Genomic DNA, 18980 nt, shown 5'->3' with positions numbered 1-18980 from the left:
CACCTGTGGGCAAAATTTTTTAAAAAGTGTTCGTGGCCCCGCACTCTAACAAGTTTAATGTACATACCTCATAAACCGCTTAAGCTACAACAACCAAATTTGCTGAGAACAAATCTTATAAAAACTTCTACCGACATTGTGAAAATGAATGAAAGCGGATGATATCCCCGCTGACTTCCCATATCACGGTACTGTTAAAAACTACTAAAAGCGCGATAAATAAATAACTAAATACGCCAGAGACATTAATTTTACCTCCGAGATGGTATAATAGAGCTTTGTGGGAGCCGGCGTGAAAAGTGGCAATAAGCGTGGCATAACCGACATTTTGCTGAAATCCCATATCTCGGGACCCGACCAACCGATTTCGACAAAATTTAGTACGTAGTAGGAAATTGGAAAGAATAATATAGCATTCTACTTGATTCGTTCAGTTTCCAGTTCACAAATCAAGATGAAATTAATACAACGGGATAAAACTTTGCACGAATAACCTCTTTAGTGGGTGCCACCTCGTGACGAAATCTAGTGAAAAGTGTTCAAGCTCCAAGTACCGAATTCTACTGTAATCAAATTTAAAGGTGAATTTTTAATTTATATTTTGCGAGTTTTTCGAATCAGTAAATATTTTTCTGTAAGTTGGTACTACTCTTAGTGACATCTATGCTAAATTTCACATCAAAATATTCAATTGTACTTGAGATTTAAACAAAGAAGTACGATAATGCACTATCTCATATTGCATTGGTTATTCGTGATCATTTCACCACATTTTCAACTAATATCGTGCCGCAACCTCCGTATTCGCCTGATTTACCTTCGTGTAACTTCTGGCTATTCAGCAAATTCACAAGACCACTCCGAGGACACCATTTTGACTCAATTGAGGATATAAAAGCTGATTCGAAGAAGGCTCTGATAGCCATCACCGCGGAAGATATTTCCAAGTGCTACGATGACTGGAAAACTCGTACGAATAAGATTATTGCAGCGGGAGGGGATTACTTTGAGGGAAATAAAATGGACAAAATTCACCTTTAAACTTGATCACAGTAGTATTTAGACCCCGATACCTATAGTTGACTTTTGATCGAAAATGTCGGTCAATGTGTGACATATGGTATATAACTTAAATTAAGGAATAATCCTTTTCTGTATGTAAAAATGGGTTGAATCGAACCAATACTTTGCCCCCATATACTACTTACATAATATAATGAAAAATGTTCGATCTTCGGAGTAAGTTTGTACCTCACATATCGGCTAATATGTTAGTTACTCAATGAAAATAAGAGAGCGTGTTTTAATCATAACAATGTACATATCTTTGCGCCTAAATTAGATAAATTTGAACTAAAACTTGGCCTAGCCCCTGTATAACTAATATCAAGAATTTCGAACTTTCGGCTGACTTTACTCTGTATGATTGGTTTTAGTAGCTTGCATTAAGTAATAAGAAAAGATGTATGCCTTAAATATGTAAATCGACTGCCGAAGCCATCCCTAAAGCATGGTCATAAAAATTCAAATTCTATTTTATGAAAAATATAAATTTGGTGTTGTAGAATTCCAGCGATAAAAAGAAATTAAATTTGGACGAACCAGATGGTATCACCACCATAAACAGTGGTGGATCACTCATGGTATCAGCAGCATTGTCATCAAAAGGAAAGTTTAAAATATGCTTTGTGCTAGGCAAAGTGAATGCTGAGTCTTTGGTAGACGAATTTCTTGATTTTGCTGGTAGTTTTCATGGTGATGAATGAATTTTCCAATGCACCGATCTATGTAGGGAAGAAGAAAAAGACGTTCTTTAACTCTCGAATTAGAATCCGATGGAGGATCTGTGGGGAAATCTTTCATCACAGCCAGCAAAAAAATTATTAATTATTTCACTGGAGTATGTACCTACTCAAACAACAAAGTACATTAAACCACCATTGTGAACTAATTATTGCTTGTTTATTACAAACATAAATAAAATAGACTACCTAGTTTTACTTAAACTACTTATTCTTTAACGAGTTCTTAACCCTTTCAGGACCGCACTTAAACCAACTACCGGAAAAATTTTTTTCTTGATTTTCTGACCTAAATTGGCTCAATTAGACGTCATGCTCTCTAGCGTGATCCGATCAAAAGATATTGAAAGTTGCTTATAAGCAACTTTGGGCGTTTAGGGCAGTATTTGAGTGATATAAATACATGCAAAGAAAAAATATATATACGAGTATACAAGGGATTTCTCTTTATTTGTCATATACATACATATATGTATGTTTGTTTTGTATTTTAAGTGTGATAAGATAAAAAACAGTTCTTGTTCGTATTGTAGCATAGATTAACATCACATTTTAAGCATTTTGAGAGAGGTGTTCCGGTTTTACAAAGACGGCATTGGGGGGTTCTTCAACAACATGACGGCGTTTCGAACTAGACGTTTCTGAGAAAGAAAGTGAATCCGGAGTTGAGTGGGTTTATACATTTTGCATAGAACTAGGTCATCCCTCTTCTTTGAGTAGAACTGTAAAACACCGGCGTAGCGCTTAAGTGCTCAGTTCCAATATTCATCTGGAATTTTATAAGTGGCATATGCTTAAGGTTTGGATAACGATTTTGAGATGTCTCTGAAACATAAGCCAGGAATTGATAACTACTGTGCTTAGGCTCCAGTGACATATTTTCATGTACCACTTATTGGAGCGATGTTTCACTTTATACATCTCCATAAGCATGTCGGCGAAATCAACTCCTCACATGTGTTTAATATATTTTGAAACAATACCCGGTCTCGGAACTTCAACAAAGTTTTTTCTTTCCCATTCCAACGCTTACATGTCTCGATTGGTTTATCTCCCACAAATGTGGGAGTGTGCAAGCGCACTGCAGCAATGCCAAGATTAGCGTCACATTTTATTTTATAAGATCCCCTGCCAGCTTTTTCAAATCTGACACAGACCGTCCCGTCGTAAAATATTCCCATTTCTTTTAGAACCACAAGAAGGCTTACTGAAGTGAACTAATTATCAAAATACAGTTTGTAATTTTTAAATTTTGGTACTGCGGATGCTAAGTATAACACAATGTCCGATGATATGCCGAGTCCATATGAAGGGCAAGTTCCATCACCAACGTATAGCGCAAAGTCATAAATAATTCCTGACGAGCCTGTCCGCGTGAACATTTTCAGTACCCATTTGTGGGACTTAGCAGAGTTGTACTGCTTGAAGGATGATCTTACTAAAATATGCAATTATGTGATAACCGAAAGCTTTTATTTATTGCATTTGCATACCTCTGAACTTACCTTTATATGTGATGACCTGCTCGTGAATTCTTTGGTGTTCCTCTTGAGGTAGATTGTTGAATTTTTCTTTGAGCAACGATAATAGTGGACGAATTTTGTATAATTTGTCATAATTATTATCGCTTTTAGATGCCTGTTTCGACTTATCAGAAAAATGGATAAATTTCTAATTTATTTCTCGACATCGAATCTGTTATTACTGTTAATTTGTGTTCTTGCGACCATGCCATTCTAAAACCGGCAGCTGGACTACGCCCAAGTACAACAAAACTCCACCAAATCGACGAATATCATCATTTGAGCAATTGCGTTCACTACCGGACTCTTGGAGGGAATACATATTGGTCTGTTCCACAATCAATTTGATTACAGCATCATCAAAAAAAGTGTTGAAATATTGATTCGGCTTATTTACTATGTTAATGTTTTCTTCTGACTCTTTCCAAGTAACGTCTTGGAAGTCGATTGGTCTTTTTCTTCATTTCAATTGGGAAACATCAACTTTTTAATAGTAAAGTCATCCATATTTTCTGATCTTTTAGAAATTTGTTGGTTGGCAGTACTTTTTAGTATATCGATTTCTAATTCTTCACCATTTTCTTAAAGCTCTTTCAAATCTTTCTCAAAAAACTCTTCATCGTCTTTATCACACTCTTCGTCAGAAGACTTGTCATAGTCTATCTTCAAAATCTGCTGTATATCTTTATTACACAGCCCTTTTGGTACTTTACTCATTTTAATAAAGATGAAATATTATTTGTATGACCTAAACGCCCAAAGTTGCTTATAACAACTTGCACAAGCCAAAATATCTAGCGGTACGATAGAAAAATATTTTTTAATTTTTTCACTTGTATTTTTTTCTTTCACTAATTGTTCGTAAAACTATATAAATATTTCTTTCAAATTTAAATTAATGAGTCATAACATGATTGATCATGTCAGAACCGTTATGTTCTTGTTGTTTTGGTATTCAGCGAATTCAAACTGATCAATAAGATGTATATTTTAAAGATGTGTTTGTGTATTTGACTTTTTAAACAATGTTAAACATAGAAGTTGCTTATAAGCAACTTTGGGGCTGAAAGGGTTAAAATCAAATAATTTAAGATATTTTGTTACTTGAGGAACTTCCCAAAATCATACAAAAAGTACGGAAAATAAAAAAGGGGATAAATAAAAACAAGTAAGTATAAGTTCGGGTATAACCGATTATTTCATACTCTTGCAACTTGCATTAAGCAAAAGTTGTATCCTGTTATATTAATTTATTCTTGATTTGTACACAGGAAAGTGAACGAATCAAGTGGAATGTTATATTCTTCTTACCCATTTCCTACTACGTACTAAATTTTGTCGAAATCGAAAAGGGAAAAGGGAGTGAGCGGGGTTATCATCACACTGTCGATATAAGTTGTTATAATATTAACGCTGGGCAAATTTGGTTGTTGTAGCTTCAGTGGTTTATGTAATATGAGCATTAAACTTATTAGAGGGCGAGGTCACACACTTATCCAGAATTTTTTGCTCACAGGTTCCGCTTGCTACTGCCTTCCCCTATACCGAATTACAATTCTATATCTGAATTTAGTGCTTAATTATGGCACTTAATAGACTTTCGGTTAATGACGTTTTGTGGCCGCGGTAGTAGTCCGATTACGCCCATCGACGAACTCGTTCCATTTTTGCTTAGGAACGCGCATACCAAGTTTCATCAAGATACATACATATATCAATTTTTATTCAAATTACAGCTTGCATGGACAGACGGACTGGACGGACCAACCCTTTCTGGCCTACTCGTGGGACCAAACATGAACAAAGAAACAAAAACAGCAACAACAAACTTGCCGACAACCGCTATGACTACGGGAGCAGCTACGACATATCGGATTCCAATAACGGAATCCGATGAGGATGATCTACTCGCTTCCAGCAAGGAAAGGATTAAGAGTACTACCGAACGTGAAAGCCACAATATACCAGCAGTAACAGCAGCGGAAACCGCCAAATCAGGAATGAAAGCCTCAACTTCCAAACAGCTCAACAACTGCAAGACATGTTGCCAGAGACAGTCTACTGGCAGCCATTTTAGATGACAACTCCTCCTCACCAAGCACAGTGCAGGAAGGGTGGGTAGAGATCAACGTCAGATTGTTCAGTATTGTGCTAAGCTATATACTCGGCAATCCCGCGAGTCCCCACCCAGAGTTTGACTCCTCTGAAAACCTTAGAGGTTACAGGGTCATCAAGTGCGCAGACCTGGTCTCTCTGGATTTCCTAGCGGGTAGCGTAGCTAAAATTAGCAGCGCCTTTGTAGGCCTCCAACTGAGGCTTACATCCGTCAAGAATATCCCGAAGAGACCTCGTGCTCCCATTTGGCTGCCCCCTCAAGAGGAGCTAGGCGAAAAACTCTTCAGGTGCACCAAACTGCAAGACAAAGCTATACCAGGTATAGATGAGTGGCTGCTAATAAAGGTGGATAAATCGAATAAAGCAAGCAGACTAATTCAAATTACCATTTGCTATGAGTCCATAAAGACACTTACGAAGGCTGACTATAAAATGAGCTTCGGCATTCGCATCTTCGGATCTTCCAAGGCGACAAACCGGATTACGAAGACGACACGCAAGAGGTCGACGATGCCAGCCAGATGCTAAGGAACGTGGACATCGTGTGCAGATAAAACTGCAGCGCTGGAAGAATGCTACAGCGAATCTGTCAACCCTCCTAAACGAAAAGGGCATCGATATCAGCCTTATACAAGAGCCCTAGATTAATGAAGACACCATTAAAGCGCTAAACAGCAGGAACTACAATATTTTATATACATACAAATAAGGAAGGTAAACCAAGGGCATGCATTCTTGTCAATAAGAGTACAGATACATTTCTTTGTCCGAGTTACAGCACAGCAGATATTACGGTGGTAAAGGTGGAGCAAAGGAAAAACCATTTCTTCTTGGTCTCAATCTACATGGCTCAAGACGTGGACATACCACCGGCATCATTCATAACACTAAACGGGAAACTCCAATATGGTCAGTATTTTACAATATATTTTAAATAGCAACTTAAGTGTTTGCAACAATGGCGATAGGCCGACTTTTATTTTCCGAAGCTCTGAAAGGTTGGGAGGAAGTGCTAGACCTCACGATATAACCAGACAGAGGTAGTATCGTTATGGATGATTGCAGGATTACTCGTGGATGCTCTTCAGCATTCGCGAGAAATTCAGTACTCCTCCCAAATATCGAATCTCTGGAAGAACAGCATGGGAAAAATTTACCACCTTCCGATATTTTAGAACTCATAAAGAAAAAGAGAAAACTACGTAAAAAATGCCAAATCACGCGATTTCCTCAGTATAAAACAGAACTAAACAATTTAACTAAGATTGCCAGCACCAAAATAAAGTTATTTACAAATCAAAATATTTCTAATTATATCGAGAAATTCACGCCAAACAAACATACGGATTATTCCTTTTGAAGAGCTGCAAAATATGTTAGGAAACCAATATTGTCGAATGCACCTCTCAGAAAGCCAAACGGATCCTGGGCCAGAAGCGACGAAGAAAAAGCGAAAGTTTTCTCAGAGAAACTAACTGAAACATTTAGTCCTTTTGCGTTCAATAGTACTCTACCGCAGCCGGGACAATCATATACTACCAGGGGCGGATCCAGAGTAGAATTTTTTGGGGGGCGGGGGGGTGATACTTTATGATTTTGTAATTGATTTAAGAAATGTTTAACTTTAAAATATCATTTTATTTTTTATACGTATTTCAACATTTAATTTACAACATAAAATGAATACGGTGTTTGCTCATTTTACTAAATCTCTCTATTATTTATTCTGGTTGCACAGAAATTTCGTAGTTTATGTTGAGGAGTGCTAAGCCGTTCAATTTTTTCTGGAGCATCGTTGTTCTGAGCCAAGTCTTGATTCGGCACGAAGAAGAAAAGAATCGTTCAGCGCTAGCATTTGTGGCTGGCAAAGGGCAGAGTACGTGAAGGAGAATATGAATCGACGGATATATATCCTTATCGCAAGTGCTGAGGCTTTCTAAGGCAAAAAGCACTTGTTTTCTCGTAGTCATTTTAATTTTCCATGGTTGTTGAAAAAGCCCTACTTCTGCTTTCAGCTTTTTTTTTTTGCAGTTCTTTGTTTCCGGGCAAAATTTTCCCAAAACGTCTAATTAGACATTCAATGAGTACATACAGTTAAATCCTTTTCTTCCAAATTTAGGTTAAATTTTGGTAACAGCTGACTGAAATTGAAACTTTCAAGAACTTCGTCGGAAAACCGCGTTTTTAAATCTTGCATGACCGTGTCAATGAGTGGAATGTTTGCAGAAACCCTGTAAAAGTCTTCACAGCTTTGAGATGGGTGATTGTTTCGATGACTCTGACGACCACTTATTCCGGGTTTTTCCACTTCAACACCTAATTTTTCAACCATCTGTGTAGCGTTTGAAAAAATTTCATTAAAGTGATGATCACCATGCATTCTTTGCATGTTCAGTGTTGCCACCAATATTGTTATGACGTTTAATGCTTTCGCAAGGTCGATTGATTCGTTCTGCAGAACCACACTAAGTGTATGCGTCAGTGACAAAACATCACTGAGACAAAAAATTCCAATAATATATTCGAAATTTCACAGTACTGTGACTAAATTCGACGCTTTTACTGCAGTCGTTCTATTCTTCCATTCGCTTATTTTTGTCAGTTCTTGAACGATTTCCGGAAGGGTGACTGTGAATTGATGAACGGCATCCACCTTGTCTCACAAAGCTCCACAACTTTTCTGCCCAAGAATTGAGCTAAAACAGTGTTACGTTTCGATCAAAACTTTGTTGGGTCCCGTATAAGGTGCTGATAATGACGGTTTGACTGAATCATCGCGGATGAAAACATGAAACTTGAGATCGCCATGAACGAAAACCTTTTGGTTAGTGTGCCAGGCTGTACAACAGAACGCAGGTCTCGCATGATACGACGAAGCTCCACTAAGACTTTGGCTCTGGTTACTGGGTAGTTCGATGAAGAGGTCTGAAGGTAATCGCAATGATGTTCCATATACCAATTCAGAAGGAGTGGACCCGATGTCGTCTTTATATGTTGAACGCAGTACAAGTAGTATAAGAGGTAAATAGGTCATCCACTGATCCACTTTATGACATAAAATGGCAGACTTTAATGTGCGATGCCATCGTTCTATTAATCCATTGCATTGTGTATGATATGGCGTTGTTTTTAAATGGGTCACTCCCAAATAGTTTAGCAGTTGTTTAAATATGGCGCTTTCGAATTGACGACCGAGATCCGACGTTATGTCGATGAGTACTCCAAAACGGAAAATCTTGCCGGTTAGCAAGGCCTTTGCTACAACTGGAGCTGTCATGTTGGGAATCGGAATGGCATCTGGCCATCCTGTAAATCGATCGATTTTGGTTAAGCAATATCGGTTAACTTATGCGGGTCCATTTCTTGAGATGAATTGTTCTCAACGAAGTTTTCCCTCAAAATGGCCATAGAATCGCGATGCGACAGATATCACAAAAAAATCTTTTTCGAAATTTTGCTGTGTGGCATGTAGCGCCATCTTGTTGAAACCACATGTCAACCAAGTTCAGTTCTTCCATTTTTGGCAACAAAAAGTTTGTTAGCATCGAACGATAGCGATCGCCATTCACCGTAACGTTGCGTCCAACAGCATCTTTGAAAAAATACGGTCCAATGATTCCACCAGCGTACAAACCACACCAAACAGTGCATTTTTCGGGAACATGCATGGGCAGTTGGCCACCAAGATCATGCGATTTAACGCCTTTAGACTATTTTTTGTGGGGCTAAAATGTCAAGTCTAAAGTCTACAGAAATAAGCCAGCAACTATTCCTGATTTGGAAGACAACATTTCCGAAGAAATTCGGGCTATTCCGGCCGAAATGCTCGAAAAAGTTGCCCAAAATTGGACTTTCCGAATGGACCACCTAAGACGCAGCCCGCGGTCAACATTTAAATGAAATTATCTTCAAAAAGTAAATGTCATGAACCAATCTAACGTTTCAAATAAAGAACCGATGAGATTTTGCAAATTTTATGCGTTTTTTTTTTTAAAAAAGTTATCAAGCTCTTAAAAAATCACCCGATATAAAGGATAAACAAAATGTCAAAACGCATGGTTGCATTGAGAATTAAAAAGTAATTATTATTTATGGTGTTGCCACATATATATACGGTGTTGCCACATATATATACGGATATATTCTTCAACACTTATACACTTCAATACTTATACTACTGTGATCAAGTTGAAAGGTACATTTTTAATTTATACTTCGGGTGTTTTTCGAATCGGTAAGTTTTTAATTTTCCTGGAAGTTGGTAGTACTGCTAGGGACATCTATGCTAAATTTCACGGCACAAAGAAGTGCGATAATGCACCATCTCACACTGCATTGGTTATTGTGATCATTTCGCCACATCTTCAACTAATATCGTGATGCAACCACTGCATTCGCCTAATTTACCTTCGTGTAACTTGTGGCTATTCAGCAAATTCACATGACCACTCCGAGGACACCGTTTTGACTCAATTGAGGATATAGTAAAAGCTGAATCGAAGAAGAAGACTGGAAAATTCGTTGGCATAAGTGTTTAGCAGTGGGAGGGGATTACTTTGATGGAGATAAAATGGACAAAATTGACTTTTCAATTTGATCACAGTAGTATTTCCTTATAAATGTTTGTACATATGTACATACATATGTATGTGGCTCGTATTTGCTTTTGTAAACATACAGACAAATGTGCCAAAGGAAGTATATGTGTATCTATATGTACCTATATATGTATGTTTGTCCTGTGTAAGCATTGGTTTATTTTGCATATCGATCTGTGCGCAAATATAAATTTTAAAACTTTTAAAATAAGATGAAAATGATTTTGATATTTTATGACATTTGTGGCTCAGTGGATATAATGTATAACTTTTTACTTTTGGGGGCGGGGGGAACTCTCCTTCAGTTTCCCCCCCGTGGATCCGCCCCTGATTCAAAGTCGAATTGGTAGGAACAAAAACAAAAAATGGTTTCAGAACTAACACTAAAATACTGCAAAATAAACTGGTTGATCGGCAAGAAATCACCCTTAGCAACATCAAATAAACTCCCAGTCTACAATCAAACTTTGAAGCCTATTTGGACATATGGAATTCAACTATGGGGATGCGCTGCCCCGTTATAAGTACATCGAAGCGGAGCAAAGATTCCATAACAAAGTTCTGCGAAAAATGGTAAATGCCCCGTGGTACATACGCAATTCGGATATGCATCGTGATCTTCATTTAATCGCGAAACAGCATCGATACATGCAAAGAGGTTACAAAATCATGTAAACACTGAAGGCCGACAACTAGGAGGGACTAGAAATAGCAGGCGCAGACTGAAAAGAACAAAGTTTCATGATCTATTAAGAATCTAAGAAAATAACAAATATCATTATATTTAGTTGTTAAGTTTAGTTTAAAAAAGAAAAGCTTGTTATTACAGCTTTTATTGTTTTGCTTCATAAATTGGGAAAAATATTGCTTGTTAGTTTACATTTATCACTAGTTGTAATTTCAATGAATTGTAAAATCATCATTTATTACGTTTCAATAAAAAAAAAATAAAAATAAAAACATACATAAAAATAATAAATCCACTCCGCTAACAGTTCTGAAAAAGAGTAAGTCTCCTCCTTGGTGGAATAGTGATTTTAAGAACCTGAGAATACAACAATGGAAAGCTTTCATTGAGAGTTACAGAACCAAAATCTGGCAACCCTACAAAAATATCATGAAAAGATACAAAAAAGCAGTCGGGAAAGCCAAAACTGACACATGGCGATCTTTCTGCACATCGAAAGAAAGTTGCATAGAATCCACTAGGCTGGGTGAAAAGCTATCCAAAAGACACACCAATATTGCTTACATAAAGGCGGAAGGAAATGCTTTAACCTCCTCTGCAGAAGAATCTATGAGGGTACTTATTAAAACGTATTTCCCTGGGAGTCAGCAAATGGCAAAAACAGAGGTTCAACTAGAAACACTGGCAAACCCAGCTGACTACCTCGGGCTGATAGCAGACAAAACGAAGATTAAATACGCCATAAATACAAGGTGAGTTCCAAAGTAAACAGGACTTTACAAAAAAAAAAATGGTTTTTTCGGCAAAATCAAATTATTTTATTCAAAATAGTCTCCTTCTGCTTCAACACAGCTTTTCGCACGGTCCATGTCGAATTAGTGATTTAGCTCGTTGGCCGGTATGGATGCCGGTCTGTCGGTGCAAACCTTTCGAATGTCCTCTACGTCTGCATAACGCTTTCCTTTCATAAGCAAATGCCTTTATCCGAAAAGGAAGAAGTCGCACGGTGCCATATCAGGTGAATACATGGAGTGGTTAATGGTTCAAATGTAATTCTTTGTCAAATAATGGGTCACAATGATGTCCTTCGAATGTTGGATTCTGAGCAATTTTTGGTCGTCAGTCAATTTGTGCAGAACAAACCGTACACACACCTTTCGTAAGCCCAAATATTCAGTCAAAATGCGATAAATCGATGTTTTGGAGTTGTTCAATTTCATATCCATGAATTTCAATGATGATTTCGACTGATGAATTTCGATTGATGAATTCACCCACAGTTTCGATGGAATTTCCGGTGACCACGGATTTTGTTTGCCCACTATTGATCGTCATTTATGTTATGACCACTTTGAAAACATTGAAACCACTCGTGTACTATGCTATGGGATAGGCCATCATCGCCATAAACTTGTTTCATCAATTGAAACGTTTCGGCTAAAGTTTTACCAATTTTAAAACAAAATTTAATGTTGGCCCTCTGTTCGAAGCTCATTTTAGCACCGATAACACAAACATAGTGACACTTAAAACGCAATAACTCCACTTGCAATCAATGAAATGTCATGAAATCCACTGGGTCACTGGACAATCGATGAAAATAGCAGATTCTAACGCACCAGTCGAAATATAGATGGCGCCACCAGGGGGCGCTAGATTCAAAAAGTCCTGTTTACTTTGAAATACACCTTGTATATATATTCAGTCACTCACACCTAGTCTGGTGCATATAGAATTGATTTGTATATTATTAAATAGTTCTTTACACTTCGCAAAAACGAAAAATAGAGTATGGAGACGTTTTATTATTTTGTTTTCTTTAATGTTTCAACATAAAATACAAACAATTGTCCATTTATTTCATTGGAATACAAAATAAAAACAATAACATATAGAAATTCTCGTCACAGCGTAAACGATACAGCTAAAAGTAGCGTTATTTTTCGTCGCGAGTCGCAACAAACGGAATTGTATTATTCTTCTTTGTAATTTTTATTGGCGTTGACACCGCTTACTCGGTTATAACCGAGTTTTCGCAACTTGGCGCCAATTCGAGATACCAAGTGCAGCCAGGTCCTTCTCCACCTGATCTCTCCAACAGAGTGGAGGTCTTCCTCATCCTCTGCTTCCCCCGGCGGGTACTGCGGCAAATACTTAATTCGATTTTTTTGTTATCACATCAATATCGTCGGCGTTCGCAAGAAGCTGTACACTCTTACAGAAGATGGTACCTTTTCTATTTAGTTCTGCAGCGCGAATTATTTCTCCAGCAATCAATTGAAGAAGCTGCACGGTAGAAAGGTCCTTCCCGATCCAGATGGAGCTTTTGATATTGCTCAACGTCAGTTTACACAACCGGATTAGTTTTGCGGGGATAACAATTTTAGACTTACAGGCATAAAAGCAGCTCTTTTTCGTGCTGTCAAAAGCAGCTTTAAAATCGACAAAGAGGTGTTGTGTGTCGATCCTCTTTCGACGGGTCTTTTCCAAGACTTGGCTAATGGTGAAAATCTGGTCAGTTGTTGTTTTCCCAGGATTAAAGCCACACCAAAAGATCCAATCAGTTCTTTGACAATAGTCTTTAATCTTTCACCCCATACGCCCCATAGAACATTATATGCGATGTTCAGGAAGATTATCCCACAGTAGTTGGCGCAGATTATGGGGTCTCCGTTTTTTGGATTGGTCAGAGTACACTTAAATTACAATCGTTGGTCACGCTTTCGGCCGACCACAATCTACAAAGAAGCAGAGATGCATGATCCTTATCAATTCTTCGCCGCCTTATTTGAAAAGCTCGGCCGGTAATCTATCGGCCATCGCCACTTTGTTGTTTTTCAGGCGGGTAATTGCTAGTCCAACTTCTGCATGGTCGGGCAATGGAATGTCTTTCCTACTGTCATCGATTGGGGAATCTTTGGCGTTATGCTTTCACTACTATTCAGCAGAAGTGTTAAGTATGCTGTGGGCATCAGTCACTAGATCACCTTAAGGGGTTCTACAAGAGTGTGATCCGGTCTTGCCTTCTTTTGACGATATGTTTTCACAATCATTCAGCAGAAATGTTCTCTCTGCAATTTAGGTGTGCTGTGGGCATCACTCGCTAGATCACCTCTGGGGGTTCTACAAGAGTATGCTCCGGTCATGAAACCTTCTGTTAGTCGCCGCAGTTTTTGTAGAATTTTCGAGAATTACTCCTGTCGGCCATCTTGTAAAGCTCTTCATACACACGCATTCCGGCATCTTTTTTTTCTGTCTGCCCATGCGTGTCGCTTTCCTCCTCAACTCTATCCCACCTCACACGTGCTATGGTCGATCGTAACGTTGCAGTCTGTTTTCTCCCTGACATATTTTTCGAAAATCAATGGTTTCGTTTGCAAAAGCTTGAAATGCCGTCTCAAGGTTCCCTTATACCAGTTGCTGACGAGTGCTGTTAGAGAGAAGAAGTGCAAGTCGATTAAAAAATCGTTCGGCTACCTCTTGTGACCCCAGCTTTTCGATGTCGAACCTCCCTTGTCTTTGCAGCAAGATAGTGGTCCGTGTTAATGTTAGGACTTTGGAGCGTACGCACTTCTAAAACATTGAGATGGAAGAATTTTCTTACGCTGGTACATATCTGGTACCACAGATTACTATATTTCGGGCCCCGGCGAAGCCGATCAGCCTAAACCCATTTCGGAATGTTTAGTACTCGATGATGGTGTCTCTTTCCTACCACGATTCCCACACCGAATTTGCACTCCTTTATGTGGTTACTGTAGTAAATGCCACATAAACCTACTCGCTTCGGTCCTTGCCGCGTTTATCTCATTTCTTGCACGGTGGTGATGTCAGCTTTTACTCTAACGAGGATAACAACCAGCTGGACAGCGGCACATTTCCAATTAAGAGACCGGACATTCTATGGGGCTCACTTATCCGAAGCTGTTGTTTCGTTTTCATTGGTAGGGTTTTTTCGCTGGCGGGTTCCAAACCTAGCGCACAACCCTATGGGATGTTTAGCCATCTAACTTAGTCTCCTCTTCCAATGGGTGTTTATTGGCTATACAGAGAATACTAGGTCTAAGACCGGAAGTCGTGAGCTGCTTGAGCCATATGTAAAGCAATCGTTTCTGACCACTCTCAGGTGAATAGCGCTCAGAGAACCTTCCTCACTTGCGTGAACTTCTACACATGACTTCGTCCCAAATGTAGAATGAGTTGAACGAAAGGTGATATTCAAACCTGCATTTATTAACCATAGCACTTCATAACTAAAAAGGCGTGTGTTAGTGATGAATCATATTAAAATAGAAATATGGCAACGTCAAATATCTGAAATAGTAAATTTGAGTTTGTCCACAGGTTAGCACATTATTGAACGCTTTGTACATGAACATCGTGTGGTGAATAAAGGACGACAGGCTCCAAATAAAATTTTTACGGAAAAAGACTGGAGGTCCAGCAACAAGACCTGCCATTCTATAACTGTCCTAAGTGCACGAGAAAACCATGCCACTTCTAGAAACACAAGAAGAAGGAGATAATAGACATGCAGACGAGAACACAACAAACATGCATACGCAGTGGTAAAAACACGTCACTTCCAGCAACACACGCCATCCCAGCGCAACATGTTACGAAAGTGCTAGTAAGAAGCACAGGCTTGGCGGAGTTTTAGATGAACGATCATCAATCAGACAGCACAGAACTGTGGCAGTTACAAGGCAGTTACTTTTGAATGTCGTCTACGTCTGCATAACGATTTCTATTCATGGGAAAATGCATTTTTCCGAAAAAGAAGAAGTCGCACGATGAATACGGGGAGTGGTTAATGGTTAAAATGTGATTTTTGGTTAAATAATCGGTCACAGGCGTCGATCGATGAGACGGCGCATTGTCGTGCAACAAAACTTTCATCTTCGCGATATTCGGGCCACACACGTCGAATGTTCGGTCAAAATGCGATAAATCGATGTTTTAGAGATGTTCAATTCCATTTCCATGAATTTCAATGATGATTTCGACTGATTTTTGATGAATTCACCCACAGTTTCGATGGAATTTTCGGTGATCACGGATTTTGATTGGTCTACATGTTAATCGTCATTTATGTCCTCACGACCCCTTTGAAAGCATTAAAACCACTGGTGCACTCTGCTACGGTATAGGCAATAAGCGCCATAAACAATTTGAAAACAAAATAAATTCGCTTCCAATTTATGAGATGGCATGAAACTCTCACTGTACAATCGATAAAGATTCTAACGCACCTGTTTACTTTGGAACGCACCATGTAAAAACTTTTAATTTTACTTTGCAATGCCTTCATATGTTAACGGCTTGTAGATTTTTGATCGCTTGCATTGTGACGTCGAAAGATAAAATTGCCGATATCTTGTCTGTGCAAAGAATTTTGGCGCCACTTCTACGTTTAATACTGTATAAGAATAGTAAAGATTGAATTAAGTAAATTATGTACTTAGTTGAAACAGATGTTTTCAAATGACGCCTTCAAGATGCTGTTAAACGAATGCGATAACTAAACACTGAGTTAAGATATACTATAGGATTGTAATAGACACAGCAGGGCATCTGTGTTCTAAAATTTATGAAAAATAGGTTTAATGTAAATATTATACAGTAATTCACTTTTTGTTTTCAATTTTTTCCCATGTTTTTTTACATAAAGTTTGTCATATGATTGTTAATAAATTATGAATCTAGTAGGGACGATAGCCAGGCGTCGGTTGAGTAGTTCGAACTGAATCATGTGCGCCGGTTTAAAAAAATGTGTTTTGAGAAAACCGCGTTTAAAGTTCACTCCTAGCGCTCCGAACGTCGAGCGGTATTATTATTTTTGGGCCTTTTTCGAAACCTTCCAATGATAGAGTTTACATTAATTCTAAGGGTATAAGGCAGTGTTTCCCAAAGTGGGCGATAACGCCCCCTTGTGGGCGCTGCAGGTATCAAGGGGGGCGGTAAGAGACCCAGAAAGAAAATGGGGGCGTTGTGTCGAGGCCTGGGGGGTTATTTGTAATTTTATTTAGCTAGGAGGCCTCTTAGACAACGACTACATGAGCTCTCGACTCTCAACAACAACTTGTGAACATCAACTAATATGAATTAAAAGTCTGCTCAAACTCGGTTCTATATTTCTCTCCGCGAAGTTCATATATCTGTCCTATTTTATTGAATATAGAAAAAATGAAAATCATGTCAATCGGTCGCTCCGTTTCATAAAGGGGCATCTCGACAGGATAGAATTTATAGAATACTAACTGTCAAACGTACTGCTATTGCCATTGCCAAATCTGTATGTGCGCATTTGCTATCATAATATAATCATTTGCGCAAAGGTGTAGGGTAGGTAGGTTCGAGCTAATGTAACGAATGCTTTGAGCTCTTGAACAATTTATTTTATCACTTGCGAAATGACGTCGGGTATGTAGCTGATGTAACGCACGTTTTGAGCTTTTGAACTCCTTAAATCTTTTATGTGGGAAATAAAAAAAGGATCCTTTTTTACAAATGTATTTCTGGAGAAAATAAAAAAAGGATAAAGATCCTTTTTTTTACAAATGTATTTCTGGGAAAAATAAGATAATAAGAAAAGGAGAAAGATCCTTTTTTTACAAATGTATTTCTGGGAAAAATAAGATAATCCGAAAAGGAGAAGAATTCATATTTTTGGACTACTATATAATAATTGTGCTTAAGCCCTATATAAACAATGTAATATTTATTTTATATTCATTTGTGGTTTTGCGCGCAATAGATGAGCATTACTTACGCCTCCTTTACACTACTCGCGAAGTTAAACGTATTTCTCAAAGCAAAACAATGTCGAAAGTAAAAAAGAAGAGACGGCAATACTGTGCGGAATACATTAAATTCGGATTTATTGAAAATCCCACAAACCCATCCTCGCCTTTGTGTCTTCTATGTCTAAAAACATTTTCGAATGAAGCAATGAAGGCTTCAAGACTGCAAGATCATTTGAATAAAATGCATCCAGATAAGAGAGACAAGAATGTAGCATATTTTCAAGACCTAGAGAAGAAGCATAATACTCAGCCAAGTGTAGCAAAACTATTTTCGGCGGCTGCTAAACAAGATGACGACGGACTTCGAGCTTCGTACAATATCTCTTTGTTAATTGCTCAAAAAGGCAAACCACATAACATCGGAGAAGAGTTAATATTGCCAGCAATAAATGAAGTAATAACTACCGTGCTTCATAAACCGGCCGCAGATATTATCCGAAAAATTCTTTGAGTAATAATTCTGTGCACAGACGAATTGATGAAATGGCTGAAAACATTGAAGAATCATTGTACGATCACCTGAGGTCAAGTCAATTTTCAATTCAGCTGGATGAGTCCACTTTACCAACTAATGAAGCATTGTTGTTGTCTTACGTGAGTTTTATTAAAGATGAGAAAATATGTGAAGAACTATTTTTTGCTAGAAATTTCGAGACCGATACAAATACATATTCAATATTTTGGAAAAGTTTTGCGATGAGAAAGAGATTCCTTTGAAAAATATTATTTCAGTTGATACGGATGGCACTCCGGCTATGACAGGGTGCCATAAAGGCTTCATAGCGTACTTAAAAAATAAAATTCCAGATGTCCTTGGTGTACATTGCGTTATTCATAGACAACATTAAGTTGCTAGAAACTTAAGTGAAAAACTATTTCAATCACTGCAATATGTCATCAAAGCAGTCAATAAAATCCGCAACAGCTCTTTGAATGATAGATTATTTCATCAGCTTTGTGTTACTAATGAGAGGATTTCAATCGTTTGTTGTTTCATACTGAAGTTCGTTGGCTATCAAGAGGCAATTGTTTGACTCGATTCTACAACCTGTTTGACTCTGTTTTAGAGTTCTTGGAAACTAAAGATACAGAATTTCAAGACAAGCTCATAACATCAAAGAATGATATAGCTTACATGACAGACCTGTATAAATTGTTCAACGACATGAATCTCCAACTGCAAGGCGATAAACTAAATTTAGTTAAAACAAAAAACGTCGTTGATGCTTTCGCAGCCAAACTGCTTCTACACAAAAAGAATCTGGGCAGACGTGAGTTTCACAATTTTCCGAATTTATCAGTATCATGCAGTAACGACGAATTGTTTGCCTACTGCCAACATTTGGAAAACCTCCACATTGACTTTACCGAACGATACCAGGACATTTTGAACTTGGAAATACCAGACTGGGTGTTGGATCCGTTTTCAAATGTCAACACAGCAATGT

This window comes from Bactrocera neohumeralis, unplaced genomic scaffold (genome assembly GCF_024586455.1).
Source record: "Bactrocera neohumeralis isolate Rockhampton unplaced genomic scaffold, APGP_CSIRO_Bneo_wtdbg2-racon-allhic-juicebox.fasta_v2 cluster10, whole genome shotgun sequence".
NCBI classification, from domain to species: Eukaryota; Metazoa; Arthropoda; class Insecta; order Diptera; family Tephritidae; genus Bactrocera; species Bactrocera neohumeralis.
Note: the sequence above shows the minus strand (reverse complement) of the source record.